The sequence below is a fragment of the Mytilus galloprovincialis genome, chromosome 14 (assembly GCF_965363235.1).
Source record: "Mytilus galloprovincialis chromosome 14, xbMytGall1.hap1.1, whole genome shotgun sequence".
Lineage (NCBI taxonomy): Eukaryota > Metazoa > Mollusca > Bivalvia > Mytilida > Mytilidae > Mytilus > Mytilus galloprovincialis.
The window spans coordinates 38,245,052-38,256,924 of record NC_134851.1 but is presented as its reverse complement, the minus strand read 5'-3'; the positions used below and the strand labels follow the sequence as shown (position 1 = coordinate 38,256,924).

The 11,873-nt window shown below is 31.3% G+C and overlaps 1 long non-coding RNA gene across 1 annotated transcript; it reads left to right on the top strand.

The window, feature by feature from the left end:
* Positions 1-700: 700 nt before the first annotated feature.
* LOC143059583 (uncharacterized) lies at positions 701-10,907 on the top strand. Its single transcript, XR_012973524.1, has 4 exons — positions 701-823; positions 4,228-4,392; positions 9,593-9,727; positions 10,361-10,907. It is a non-coding gene; the product is annotated as an uncharacterized LOC143059583 (long non-coding RNA).
* The last annotated feature ends 966 nt before the right edge of the window (positions 10,908-11,873 follow it).

Sequence of the window (11,873 nt, the reverse complement as noted above, 5' to 3'; positions counted from 1 at the left end):
GAACTATGATGAAAAGCTTACGTTAAGCTATTGGCCTCATTTTTCTCCACAGTTAAGAATTCAAAAACAAATCTGAATACATTTACAGACAATAACGGCTACTAATGGTTACTGAGATATGCCATTTGTATTGTAAATAAATTTTAATAGGACCTTAAAAATCCCAGGTTTTGGACAGTCCAGGATTTTCACTTAAATTACGTTCTGATTATTAACAAGAAAAATGTCAATTAAAAGCACTCCAATGCTATAATATTTTGCTAGTCGGTTAAGTCCGGTCTTATTTTGAACTCCGGATTCTAAGTGGGCGTGTCTAATTAGTCGTTAACGATTATCGTTAAGTAAATATAGAATCTCAATTTAAAGACCTTCACCGGGTTAATAAGTTCAAGGTACAATAATTAAATAAATAAGATCCTGTATGAGATGACATTGTTCTATGTCTCTTAGCGATAGTTATTTTGTGTTGAATAACAATTCAAAAATGCACGGACGGGTTTGTAAAGAACTATAAACAACATAATGAAATTCATACGTCTATTATATACAATATCCGTGTACGTTAATATTAATTTAATTTGTGTGAAGTGTTATGTTTCCTACAATTTACTTCTTGTATTCGATAATTCTACCCTTAATTGTAATTGACCAGCAGGGTGGAACAAAAACTTGCAGAATATTTATATACACATGTTAAATAGAACTATCAGACAATTCTTTAACATTAGGAATAACCGTTTGTTTAGTTAGCTCTCGTTCACTATATAAAGACTCAAACCTAAAATTAGACGCATTATATAGTATCGGACTCAAGCCTAATATTGTAAGTAAAACATAATTGAATCAACTAGTGACTTATTTGAGAGAATCATTTTGTACATTAATATCCTATTTCATCTAAATAGCTTTTTAAAATGAATTAATATTTCAATAAACCCCGCTTTAGGGTATATCTACACGATTTATATTATACATTTCATACATTTTAGATTTATAAAACGTTAATTTTTTTTTTTTGAATATTTATATTACCGCAAACTTTAACATGCATCACGCATTAAAATCTTTTTAAATGATTGAATATGAGTATTAGTCATCTCAGTTTTTTGTTAGTTGCTTTTCCGGAAAATCAGTTTTGTTCAGAATGTCTGCGTTAAGTCAATGTATTACTGTTACCATTCGATTTACGGACACTGTATTATACCTTTATTGTCGTATGTAAAAAGCTACTTAAAGGATATGGACTGACAAAAATCCTAGTTGACCACGTGCCACGTGTCTAAACAATAACTGTTCTACTTCAGATGATAACTCTAATAATAAATGAAAACAAAATCGAAGGGACTTGATGGCCGATACAGAAGAGAACAAAGAGCCTGCATTTTCTTTTTAGAAAAACATGGCGTTGAAAATGGAAACAAATCAGAAAAAAGAAAACATCCTTTATCCATACCTTCATAATCGGTTATAAAACAAATCTTTTTTTGGTATTTTGTTTCAAAATATATTTTCCAAAACAGTATATAGCTATTTAATGCTGACACCAAACATGGAAATTTTGCAGTATAAACGTTGTAAATAATCACCTGCACGTGGTATTTTAAGAGATACCAGATAAATAATTTGTATTTTTTTTTAAATGTATTCCCAAATTATTTGTCATATGAATATTGTGTATACTAGCTAGTTGTTAGAGAAATCTTTTCAAATAATTCTATAGAAAATATTCGGACATTGAATGTGATGACTAATTATTACATTGTTTGCAAAGAATTACCATGATTTTTCAGGGAATTAAAAACCGATGATTTCACATGTGAAATAAACTCTGTTATTTTACAACAATATGTGTTGTCAATACGTTGCCGATGACGTCCCATCAAAACAAATTGTGAATACGTAGAAAAAGATACAGTTCCTTACATTTTCTACTTTGATTACATTAAAAAGTCCATTGTCAACGTAATAAAAAGAATAACTAATCAAGGAATTCAAATATCGAAAGATATTCAACTCGTGACCGAACACCACTTGTAATTAAGGCATGCGCTACGCGTATTCATGAATCAATGTGTTGTTCTGTCACTTGTTGAATATTTTTCTATATTTGAATGCTTCGAATATTTATTCTATAAGTAACTAGCATTTTAGAATGAAACTAAGTTTTACAGCATTCCATTTGGTCCAATTTAACTATACTTTTAAAGTTGATGTAAAAAGTAGGAAAGAGAGACCCGATTAAGATATTTAAAATTAAGAGATAACTGTATTGTATTTGAAGCTTTGCGGACGTCCATCGGTAGTTTTACTGTCGTAATTTAGTTTACCTGGCGACGCGTAGCGGAGACAGGTAAACGGGTATTTGCGACAGTAAACTACCGATGGACGTCCGCAAAGCTACAAATACAAAACAGATATCTCTATTCTAATGCAAAACAAGTTCATAATCAAATTGCAATCATTGTTTCAGTGTAAGATCTTCATTAACGAAAATTCCGCGAAAAGATGTTATCTTCTTTGGTCCCTACACTAGGTGACGTCATAGGTATGCATCCGGCGTCAAACATAAACACCGGGCGTTTTCTGGCATCTGTGCCGCTTCAGAGTTTAATTTGATAAAAAGAAGATATTTAGGTGCAACATCTGAGGGTTTTTTTACTAATTATTGTAGAAATTACGTGTTAATACATTCAGCAATTCAAAATGTCGGCTTCCTTAGTTACAGACAAGAAGATAGAGAATTTTACGCTAACTGTCATCCAATCAGAACCATTGATACAAAATAATTGCATTAGAATATTCTGTATCATCTATATTTTTCGAAATTAGTCTATTGTAATTGCAATATTCATGTTAATTGTCTATTAGCAATTTCAACTGATATTGATCACCTCTTATAAATTAAAATATTGAAAACTTCGCATGTAAAATAAAAAAAAAAGTTGTAATAAGTACAACTGATTTGAATTACCTGTTTTCTAGAATTAGGTATAAAAACACAATATGATGATAACCAAATTATGGAACAATTCATTCGACAAAAGGGTCAATTTACTAGATATTTCTTCATTTTTCTGAAATACGAGAAGAACATTAACGGACTGATTGATACGCGACTGCAAAACACCATAGAAAACATAACTAACACTTGTCATTTCTTATCATCCTAAGATATTTAAATAAATGGAAATTACTCAACTTCATCCTTCCATGCAACGACTTATTAGTACAGTGGAAAGTATTAGAAAACAATTCTTGCAATTTTTGCAAAGAAATTGACAACTATAAACATTTTTTTATTACATGTCCTTATAATAATACTCACTGGCAAGAAATATACAAATTATTACTTTATCTTCAAATAGATGGACATATTTTAAGGCTAGAAAATTTAATAACTGGCTATAAAATAGCAGATGTAAAATATTTTGATATAAACACCCTGATAACAGTTATATTTTTCTCCATATATAAGGCACATTTTGTTTCAAACAAAAAAGAAACAAAGATAGAAATCTTTAAAATTTTCAAAAAGGAAATATATAACATTATAAGATTAAATACGATAAGAAATATAGAAACCGGGAATATGTTATTAAAGACATCAGCATATTGTAACCTGTAAGTAAAGGTATAGTTTGTTTTTAACAAATAAACACATGCTAACTTCCCTTGGCCTTGTATAAATATTATATCACGAGGTGCCCAAAAAAACCGCATAGCAAATAACCTTTTGATATGAATTTAACATAATTTTATAAACTTACCTAGATATGTATGTACATGAGCATAGTCAAACATGTAAGCTTAGACAAAATAAATCCTTCAAAACATAAAAGACTATGAAAGTAAACTCCAATACACAGGTAACCTGTGAGAAAGTAAACATACATAATAATCACAAAACAATACGGTGTAGATCCGTTATTTTTCCCGATTTGTAAGCAGACAACTTTTTTTTTTATTAATGAATGAATCAATGTATATTGATGTTAACTTAATTTATGTATTATGTTTAATTGTATAATACTAACATTTATATAACATTTTATTATATATTATCCCTGGATGTATGATAACTGATATACAGGGATACTTAGCCTAAAGCTGTAAGCTAGGTAAATTGTTAAACAGCATTTTGTCCAATACAGTTGATTTAATTGTTTCAAAAAAAAAAAAAAAAAAAAAATTTCCATTTAACTGTTGATTCATTAAATTTATTTTCAGGAAATAATAATGGGTATATGTTTTGGTACTCTTTCAAAAGTGGGATCATCTTTAAAAGTGGATTCACCTCACCATCCTCCATACATTCGTTCAGATATATATGCTGACTTGGAAACTTATCTTTTTGAAAGCTATGGATGGGCTGATGAACTTCAACAGACTTTTGTAAGTAAATTTCTGTCACTTGCTTTTGAACTTTCCACAGCTAAGAGCTCATTAAACTTAAAATCCTGAGCGTGGATTGTTTGCCTAAATTTCTTTAATTGGTTCATAGTTGATGAATAGTTTGTTTACTAGCTATTTGCATGGACTTGAAAATAGCCGGTATTAGAACGGATTCTATAAATTGAAGGATATTAATGAAACAAAATACTTAATTAGTAAAACAAATTTTGAACTGAAACGGTCATTTTATTCTCTTTTAAGGCTGATCAGTAAGTCACTAAGTTATATTTAGTACATTTCCGACTCATTCCTTGCGGTCATTCAGTGCTGTTCAACCTATTTGGTGCCAGTCAATTAAGATCTGTTCAGTCTATGTTCAGATTAATCAGTTGATATTATTTACATGTAGGAAACAACAAAATATTGAATTGTTAGATATTGTACTGAACAGTTCTGCATGTTCTGGTTTGACTGCAAGCAAATTGTTAGAACAATGTTAGATGGACTGCTAGCAAATATTATGAACAGCTCACGATTGACTGTAAGCAAATTGTCTGAACAGTACTGGATTGACTGCAAGCAAATAGTCAAAGCAGTATTGAATGTATTCTCATATAAAAATATTTAACACTTTTAACGCGAGTGAACAATCCATTGACATTGTTTTTAATGTATCAAATTTGTCAAATTATTCGAAATTGAAACGTGTTTACAATTTCATAGTTAACTTAATGGAAAGCGTCTGAAAGGACAGGTGGTGTTTTTGCTTCTCAAGTTAGCTTTTCCCTAAATGTTATAATCTATTTAGCTTATATTAATAGATAACAACTCGTTTAACACTAATGAAATAACGTATGGCAAACAAGCACACTTAACTTAAGAGTTTATTGTACACACTTTAATTGGTTGAATGACATTACAATACCTAAAGTTTATAAGTCTATGTGTGTTACATTTGTATGTTGTGTTTCTCTTGTGTCGTAGTTTTCTTATATTTGATGCGTTTCCCTCAGTTTTAGTTTGTAACCCGGATTTGTTTTTTTTTTCTCTCAATCGATTTATGAATTTCGAACAGCGGTATACTTCTGTTGCCTTTATCTATAACCAAATACTTTAATTTCAAATACAGTTTTGCTAAACTAGCAAAATTTAATAAATAGATATCAATTAACATGTTTTTGTTTAATTTATCAGTGTTACAAGCATTGACGAATGAAACCCCACTATTATGATAGAGTTTTCTGTATATTCGATTTATCCGTAAGTACACTTTGATATTTTACTCGGTTTCTTGTCATAACAAAAGTACAAATTACCGAGCTATTAAGAGTACTCACAGTTACTGAAAGCTAGTTCAAAGCCAATAACAACTTATATAAAAATAACCAATTCGATGATCAAAATAAATCTATTGTTATAATACATTTTAAAGAAAAAAAAAACAAAAATCAAGAAATGTCATTTTGAAGCGGAAATTAATAAAGAAAACAAAAAAATGAATTTTGTATATAGTTCAAGATTGACTTTTGACAGAAGAAGTGTTTAAATATAAGTACGTGCAAAAGGTACAGTTGAAATCAGATCCAATCTTACTTACAAGAAGAACTTTTATAGAACCGTCTTGGACAGTTCAAACCTACACTCTAGGACAGGGTTTGAACAGTTCTAACATAGAAAAAGATTCGGACAGTTCTTCACTGTGATAGTGTTTGACAATTTTATCATAGAACTGATTTGAGTAGTTCATTTACGACATTTTGAAAAAGATTCCTGTAGTTTGTTTGTGCAAATATATTTCTTTGCATTTGAATTGTGAGTAAGAATGATTGATTGATTTTTTAACGCTTCCTTCAGTCCTATTGGGTTTTTCGTGGCGGCCAGTATTTATTGATGTATGTAGCAGGAGAGATCCACTGACCTACGGTAGTAAAACGTGTAACCCTAGTCACTAAAAATTTCAGTCGAATACACTTGCTCAAGTTTAATATAAAAAAAAAAATGAGATGCAATGCTCAATCTGTCAACTTGTTAATATACGTTAATCTCTTTAAAGGTTGTTGTAACCTTGACTAGTGGTTTAGACTTACTTCAATATACTTCTTTCAGGTTGCATTTCTGTAAATATTGACAATGCAATTTCCCATAGGAACTCCTTTTACGGCTAAAACTGTACCATTTTTACTATGAAGTTTGAAAAAAAGCTTATCCTAGAATTGAAAGTTCATATGCACCACAATTTTTTTCAAAGGTCAAAATATAGGGCTGTGCGGCATATTTTCAACGTTTATATGCCCTGAACTTCTCAGAGTTTAAACTTACACTAATTTTCTTAACTACCCCTACCTCGAATGAAAGGTTACCAAAGATTTCAATGTAAACAATATGCACGTGTTTATTTACTGTTAAAATTCCCAGGTTCTGTCTCTGCGATATGGAACACAGAGAGCATAACTGGGAACCAGTATGTAAACAAAATTAATTTTCTATGAATATTCAATTACTCCCCAAAAGAGGCGTGTTTTGAGAAACAGCTGTATTTACAAAGTGCAACCTATATGTATAAAACCTCCCAAAATTGTATTTGCTAGTGACGGATGTCGTAATTTGACCAGGAACTCCTAAAAAATATGGTTTATGAAATGTTTTGTCGACTTCCGTTTGGCCATCGTGTTAAGGAGATATTCATTTGTGAATGACTAAGTAAAGAAAATATTTATGAGTTATTAGTTTATTGAATATGTTAATTTCAAAATCAACATTTTATACATTGTTGACTATTAAACAAGGTGACAATATTGTAATAAAAATTGTTCAAATAACCCAGTTTGTTCGTAACAAAAATATCCTGACCATTTCACATTTTTAAAGTTTGCTTACGAATTTGACAACGCAGAAGTTTATTCCGATAATGCCGCAATGAAAAGGCCGTTATACAATGACACTGGCTTGATAATTATTAAAGAATATGTTTAGGACAAATTCGTGCACATATATCTTAGTTTGACCATTTCAGTGAATGGCAGTTAAGGCTACTTTCTAAGTTAATTACCTCGATAATGCATTAGCTAAGTCCTCTGCCGTCATTGTTTTGTTAGTAAATTACTCTTTCCACACTAGCGACAGTCGATATATAAACACAATCACTGTTAAATAAACTGCCCAATCACATTTATATCGAAAGCTAATATCATCATTATGGAACATTAAGAATAAAGGATATTTTTCAGGTTTGTGATAGATGTCATATTTTCAAAACTCTTTCTACGTCAATCTTTAAAGACCCTAATGTTGAAAAAAACTTATCCTACCTTCATGACAAATATGTTGTTGTCTTCACAGATAAAGCCTAAAAAACATCGTTTATGTGTGTAAAACTCATTACATTAACTGCTTGCTAAACGAATTAGGTTTTGACAATTCACTTTGAAACTCAACATATACCCTCACGACACTTACCAAAGAGATAATCCTGGATAATTATAGGTCTGTTCTATGTTCTTTTGAAATTTCAACTAAGGATGATGAACTGGATCTACCATCATCGATTGGATACCTAAACTTTATAAGTATCCTTAAAAACAACGGTAAATTGCTGGGTCTTCCAAGTGCTCCACGAAACCTCTTTCTAAATTATTAACATCTATTTTATCAGCAATCAAAGACGGGCTTCAAAGTTATTGTGAAACTGCTTATTCTAGAGGTGGCGTGATTCATCTTGTAATAGTATTAAAACATTTGACTTTTCTACACTTTACACAAGTATTCCACATTCCAAACTAAAAGACAAATTAAAAGAGTTGGTATTGCTTTGTAGCATAAAAAAGAATGGCCAACGTAGATACAAGTATCTTGTCTTAGAAATCCTACTTTGTAAAGGATTACTCTGATTCAAACAAAAAATTCTCTGAAACTGACACTATCAAGATGCTTGATTTTTTGATTGACAACATATTTGTTACGTTCGGAGGACGTGTTTTTCCACAGACTATCGGCATTCCATTGGGAACGAATTGTGCCCCTCTTCTTGCCGACTTGTTTCATTATTATTATGATGCTGATTTCATACAGAAACTTCTTAGGAAGAAAGACAAGAAGTTAACAATATCCTTTAACTCTACTTTCCGCTATATATAGATGATGTTCTTTCACTAAATAATTCAAAATGTGGTGACTATGTAGAACGCATCTATCCCATTGAACTAGGGATTAAGGATTCAACAGATACAGTTAAGTCGGCCTCATATCTTGACTTACATCTAGAAAATGACAATGAGGGTCGGTTGAAAACAAAACTTTACGACAAAAGAGATGATTTCAGCTTTTCGATTGTGAACTTTCCATTTCTAAGTAGCATCATTCCAGCAGCAACTGCATACGGTGTATATATCTACCAATTGATACGATATTCCCGTGCTTGCATTTGCTATCATGATTTTCTTGAAAAAGGGTTGTTGCTCACAAGGAAGCTATTAAATCAAGAGTTCCAAATGGTGAAGTTGAAATCATCCCTTCGTAAATTTTACGGACGCAATCACGAGTTGTTTGACCGTTCTGGAATGACCGTTTCACAAATGATATTGGATATGTTCCTTACATCGTAACTACAATCCCCTTCCCTTTCATGAATGTAACCTATCGAATAAGACTTTTTACCGGATTTGTTATCACATAAGCAACACGACGGGTGCCACATGTGGAACATGATCTGCTTACCCTTCCGGAGCACCTGAGATCACCCCTAGTTTTTGGTGGGGTTCGTGTTGTTTATTCTTTAGTTTTCATGTGTACTATTGTTTGTCTTTTTCATTTTTAGCCATTACGTTGTCGGTTTGTTTTCGATTTATGAGTTTGACTGTCCCTCTGGTATCTTTCTTTTTTTTTCTAATTTTGATATCCTCTGACTTGAATTTGTTGTCAACTAAGTCAACTTATGAAAATGGCTTGTGTAGATTTGGAGTTGGTATTGCTCAAGTGTTAGTTTGTAAAAAAACGTTTTTAATTAATATTTGTCCTTCTTTATTTGTGCATAACTGGTTGCGTTTCAATAACATTGACAATTACTTCAGTAAATTTTACGTGCTTTTATTTTACGCATATCTTATAAAATTGTAAATAATTACAGTTTCGAATTTACTTTTTGGATTATATTTACGAAGAATAAAAAAAAGCCTGTTTAATAACTAGTACTTTTATTTATTAGGCATACGAAGTGATAAAAAGTCCCCGTATGATAAGTATTTTAAGACATAAAGTTGAAGAATATATAAGAAAGTCAAAACTTATAAAACAGCTGTCAGATGAAGAGGCAAAGGGAATACTTATTAACATACATAAGGTAAGTACACAACATTTAACTTCAAAGGACATGCTGAACTTTAGACTATATTGGTAAGATCTAAACTTTATTTATATATACATTAACAAATACATCGTCAAAACAAATCAAAGCTTGCAGTTTGTAGATCACATCAAATTAAGGATTTTCGCTACTCTGTTTCAAAATAACAAGCTTTTGTAAAGATTGTTATAATTTGATAGGTTAGAAATAAAGGAACTAAAGAAGCAGAAAAAAAAAGGGTTCCGTGTGCTTGTTTTGGAGATATAAGACATTGGAAATTTGGCGGCAAATGATTCTCTCTAGACTTTTCAAACATTTTTAAAACAAATAAAATTCCAAAAAAGATGAAAAGGACGAGATCTAACAAAGCAAAATCATTTTGACAAACATTTCAACATTCGTTGCGTTGACCAAGCTAGTAAGAAGAAATAAAACAATTATTCAAAATGTAACAAGAAAGCCTGAAATAACAGGATTCAAACTGTAAGCACTTTGTCGCCTACTTTGAAGCGTAGATATACCGAAATATCATAAGTTTTCTACGTATTTTCGACATGCAGGAAAAACAGGACTCGTATATATATAAATACATATTTTCTTTTCCAATATTTTCAATACTCTTGCTTTCAGGAAAACAATTGGTTGAAAAAGTCCCGAAAAATAATCACAGATGTACTCGTCAAGCTTAATAAAGTCAGTACACATGAACATCATTTTATAGATAAAAAACATTATTACGACAAACTAATTGATAAACTAAAAACCGATTGTATGACTTTGATTGGTATTAGAAGTAAACAAATTCATAACCAAGTATCATGCAGTGCATTCCTAGACGCACACAACTCTGATGACAGCGAAACAGACGAGCCAAGTGAGAAAAGTAGTGAGGACTGTAGTACCAATTTAAAAATCAGTGAAAAAGAATTAAATTGTGGTGTAGAAACTGATGACAAATCTGGTCGTCATCATCGACAGACGTACGATTTTAGATTGCTATATGAATGTACCTTAATATTGCAAACAGCAGGAGACAATATATCCAAAATATACTCGTTTATAGTGAGGGTGCAATGTACCAAGTAAGACTACAAGAGATGTCAAAGAGGAGAAACAATATTCTGTATCATGTTTATATAATTGTATCGTCGACTAATTAGTAAAAGTGACTGATTCCAAAATCTATATCCATCAGTTTTAGATATTAATTCAAGGTGGTGGCAGTATCTACTAATTGGTGACCAACCAAGCTACACATGTACCAAAAAAAAAAACGAGAAAGCGGTTAAGATATGAGATTTAGTTCCCAGCTATATCATATTGCACTACTCTCAATTTGCCAAATATGGTTTAAAAGGAACGAAAGAACCCTCATGATCCACAATATGTTCGGGTGTTCATACATTATGAAATAAGCTACTATATTTTAGCAAATTATTACTCAAATAATCCATCTTTTTTGTGTTATGCATCACAACTCACCATAGATATCAGGATTGAAATTTTATATTTACACCAGACGCGTGTTTCGTCTATAAAAGACTCATCAGTGGCGACCGAATAAAAAAAATGTTAAAACGGTCAAAAAAGTACGAAGTTGAAGAGCATTGAGGACCACAAATTTCTAAAAGTTCTGCCAAATACAGCTAAGGTAATCTATTCCTGAGGTAGAAAAGCCTTAGTATTTAAAAAATTCAATGTTTTGTTAACAGTTAGTTTATAACTATGAACATATAAATGATAATTCAAGTCAACACAGAAGTGCTGACTACTGGGCTGGTGATACCCTCGGGGAAATAAAACTCCATCGGTAGTGGCGTCGACCCAGTGGTTGCAAATAAACTCATCATAGATACCAGGATTGAAATTTTATATTTACGTCAGACGCGCGTTTCGTCTACAAAAGACTCATTAGTGATGCATATTTTCATTGATACGTATGTTACTCATTTGCGTTCCTTGAAATTGAAAATAAAAACAAATTAACCAGATAATAAATATGAGACAATAATTAACCAAAACGGGGGAGGTGATCTCGTGTGTTCTGGGAGAAAAGGAAGATCCTACTACACTACGGGTATGCGTCGTGTTGTTCGTGTCTTTAACAAATGAGGTGATTTATCTGATTCATTAATGACATAAC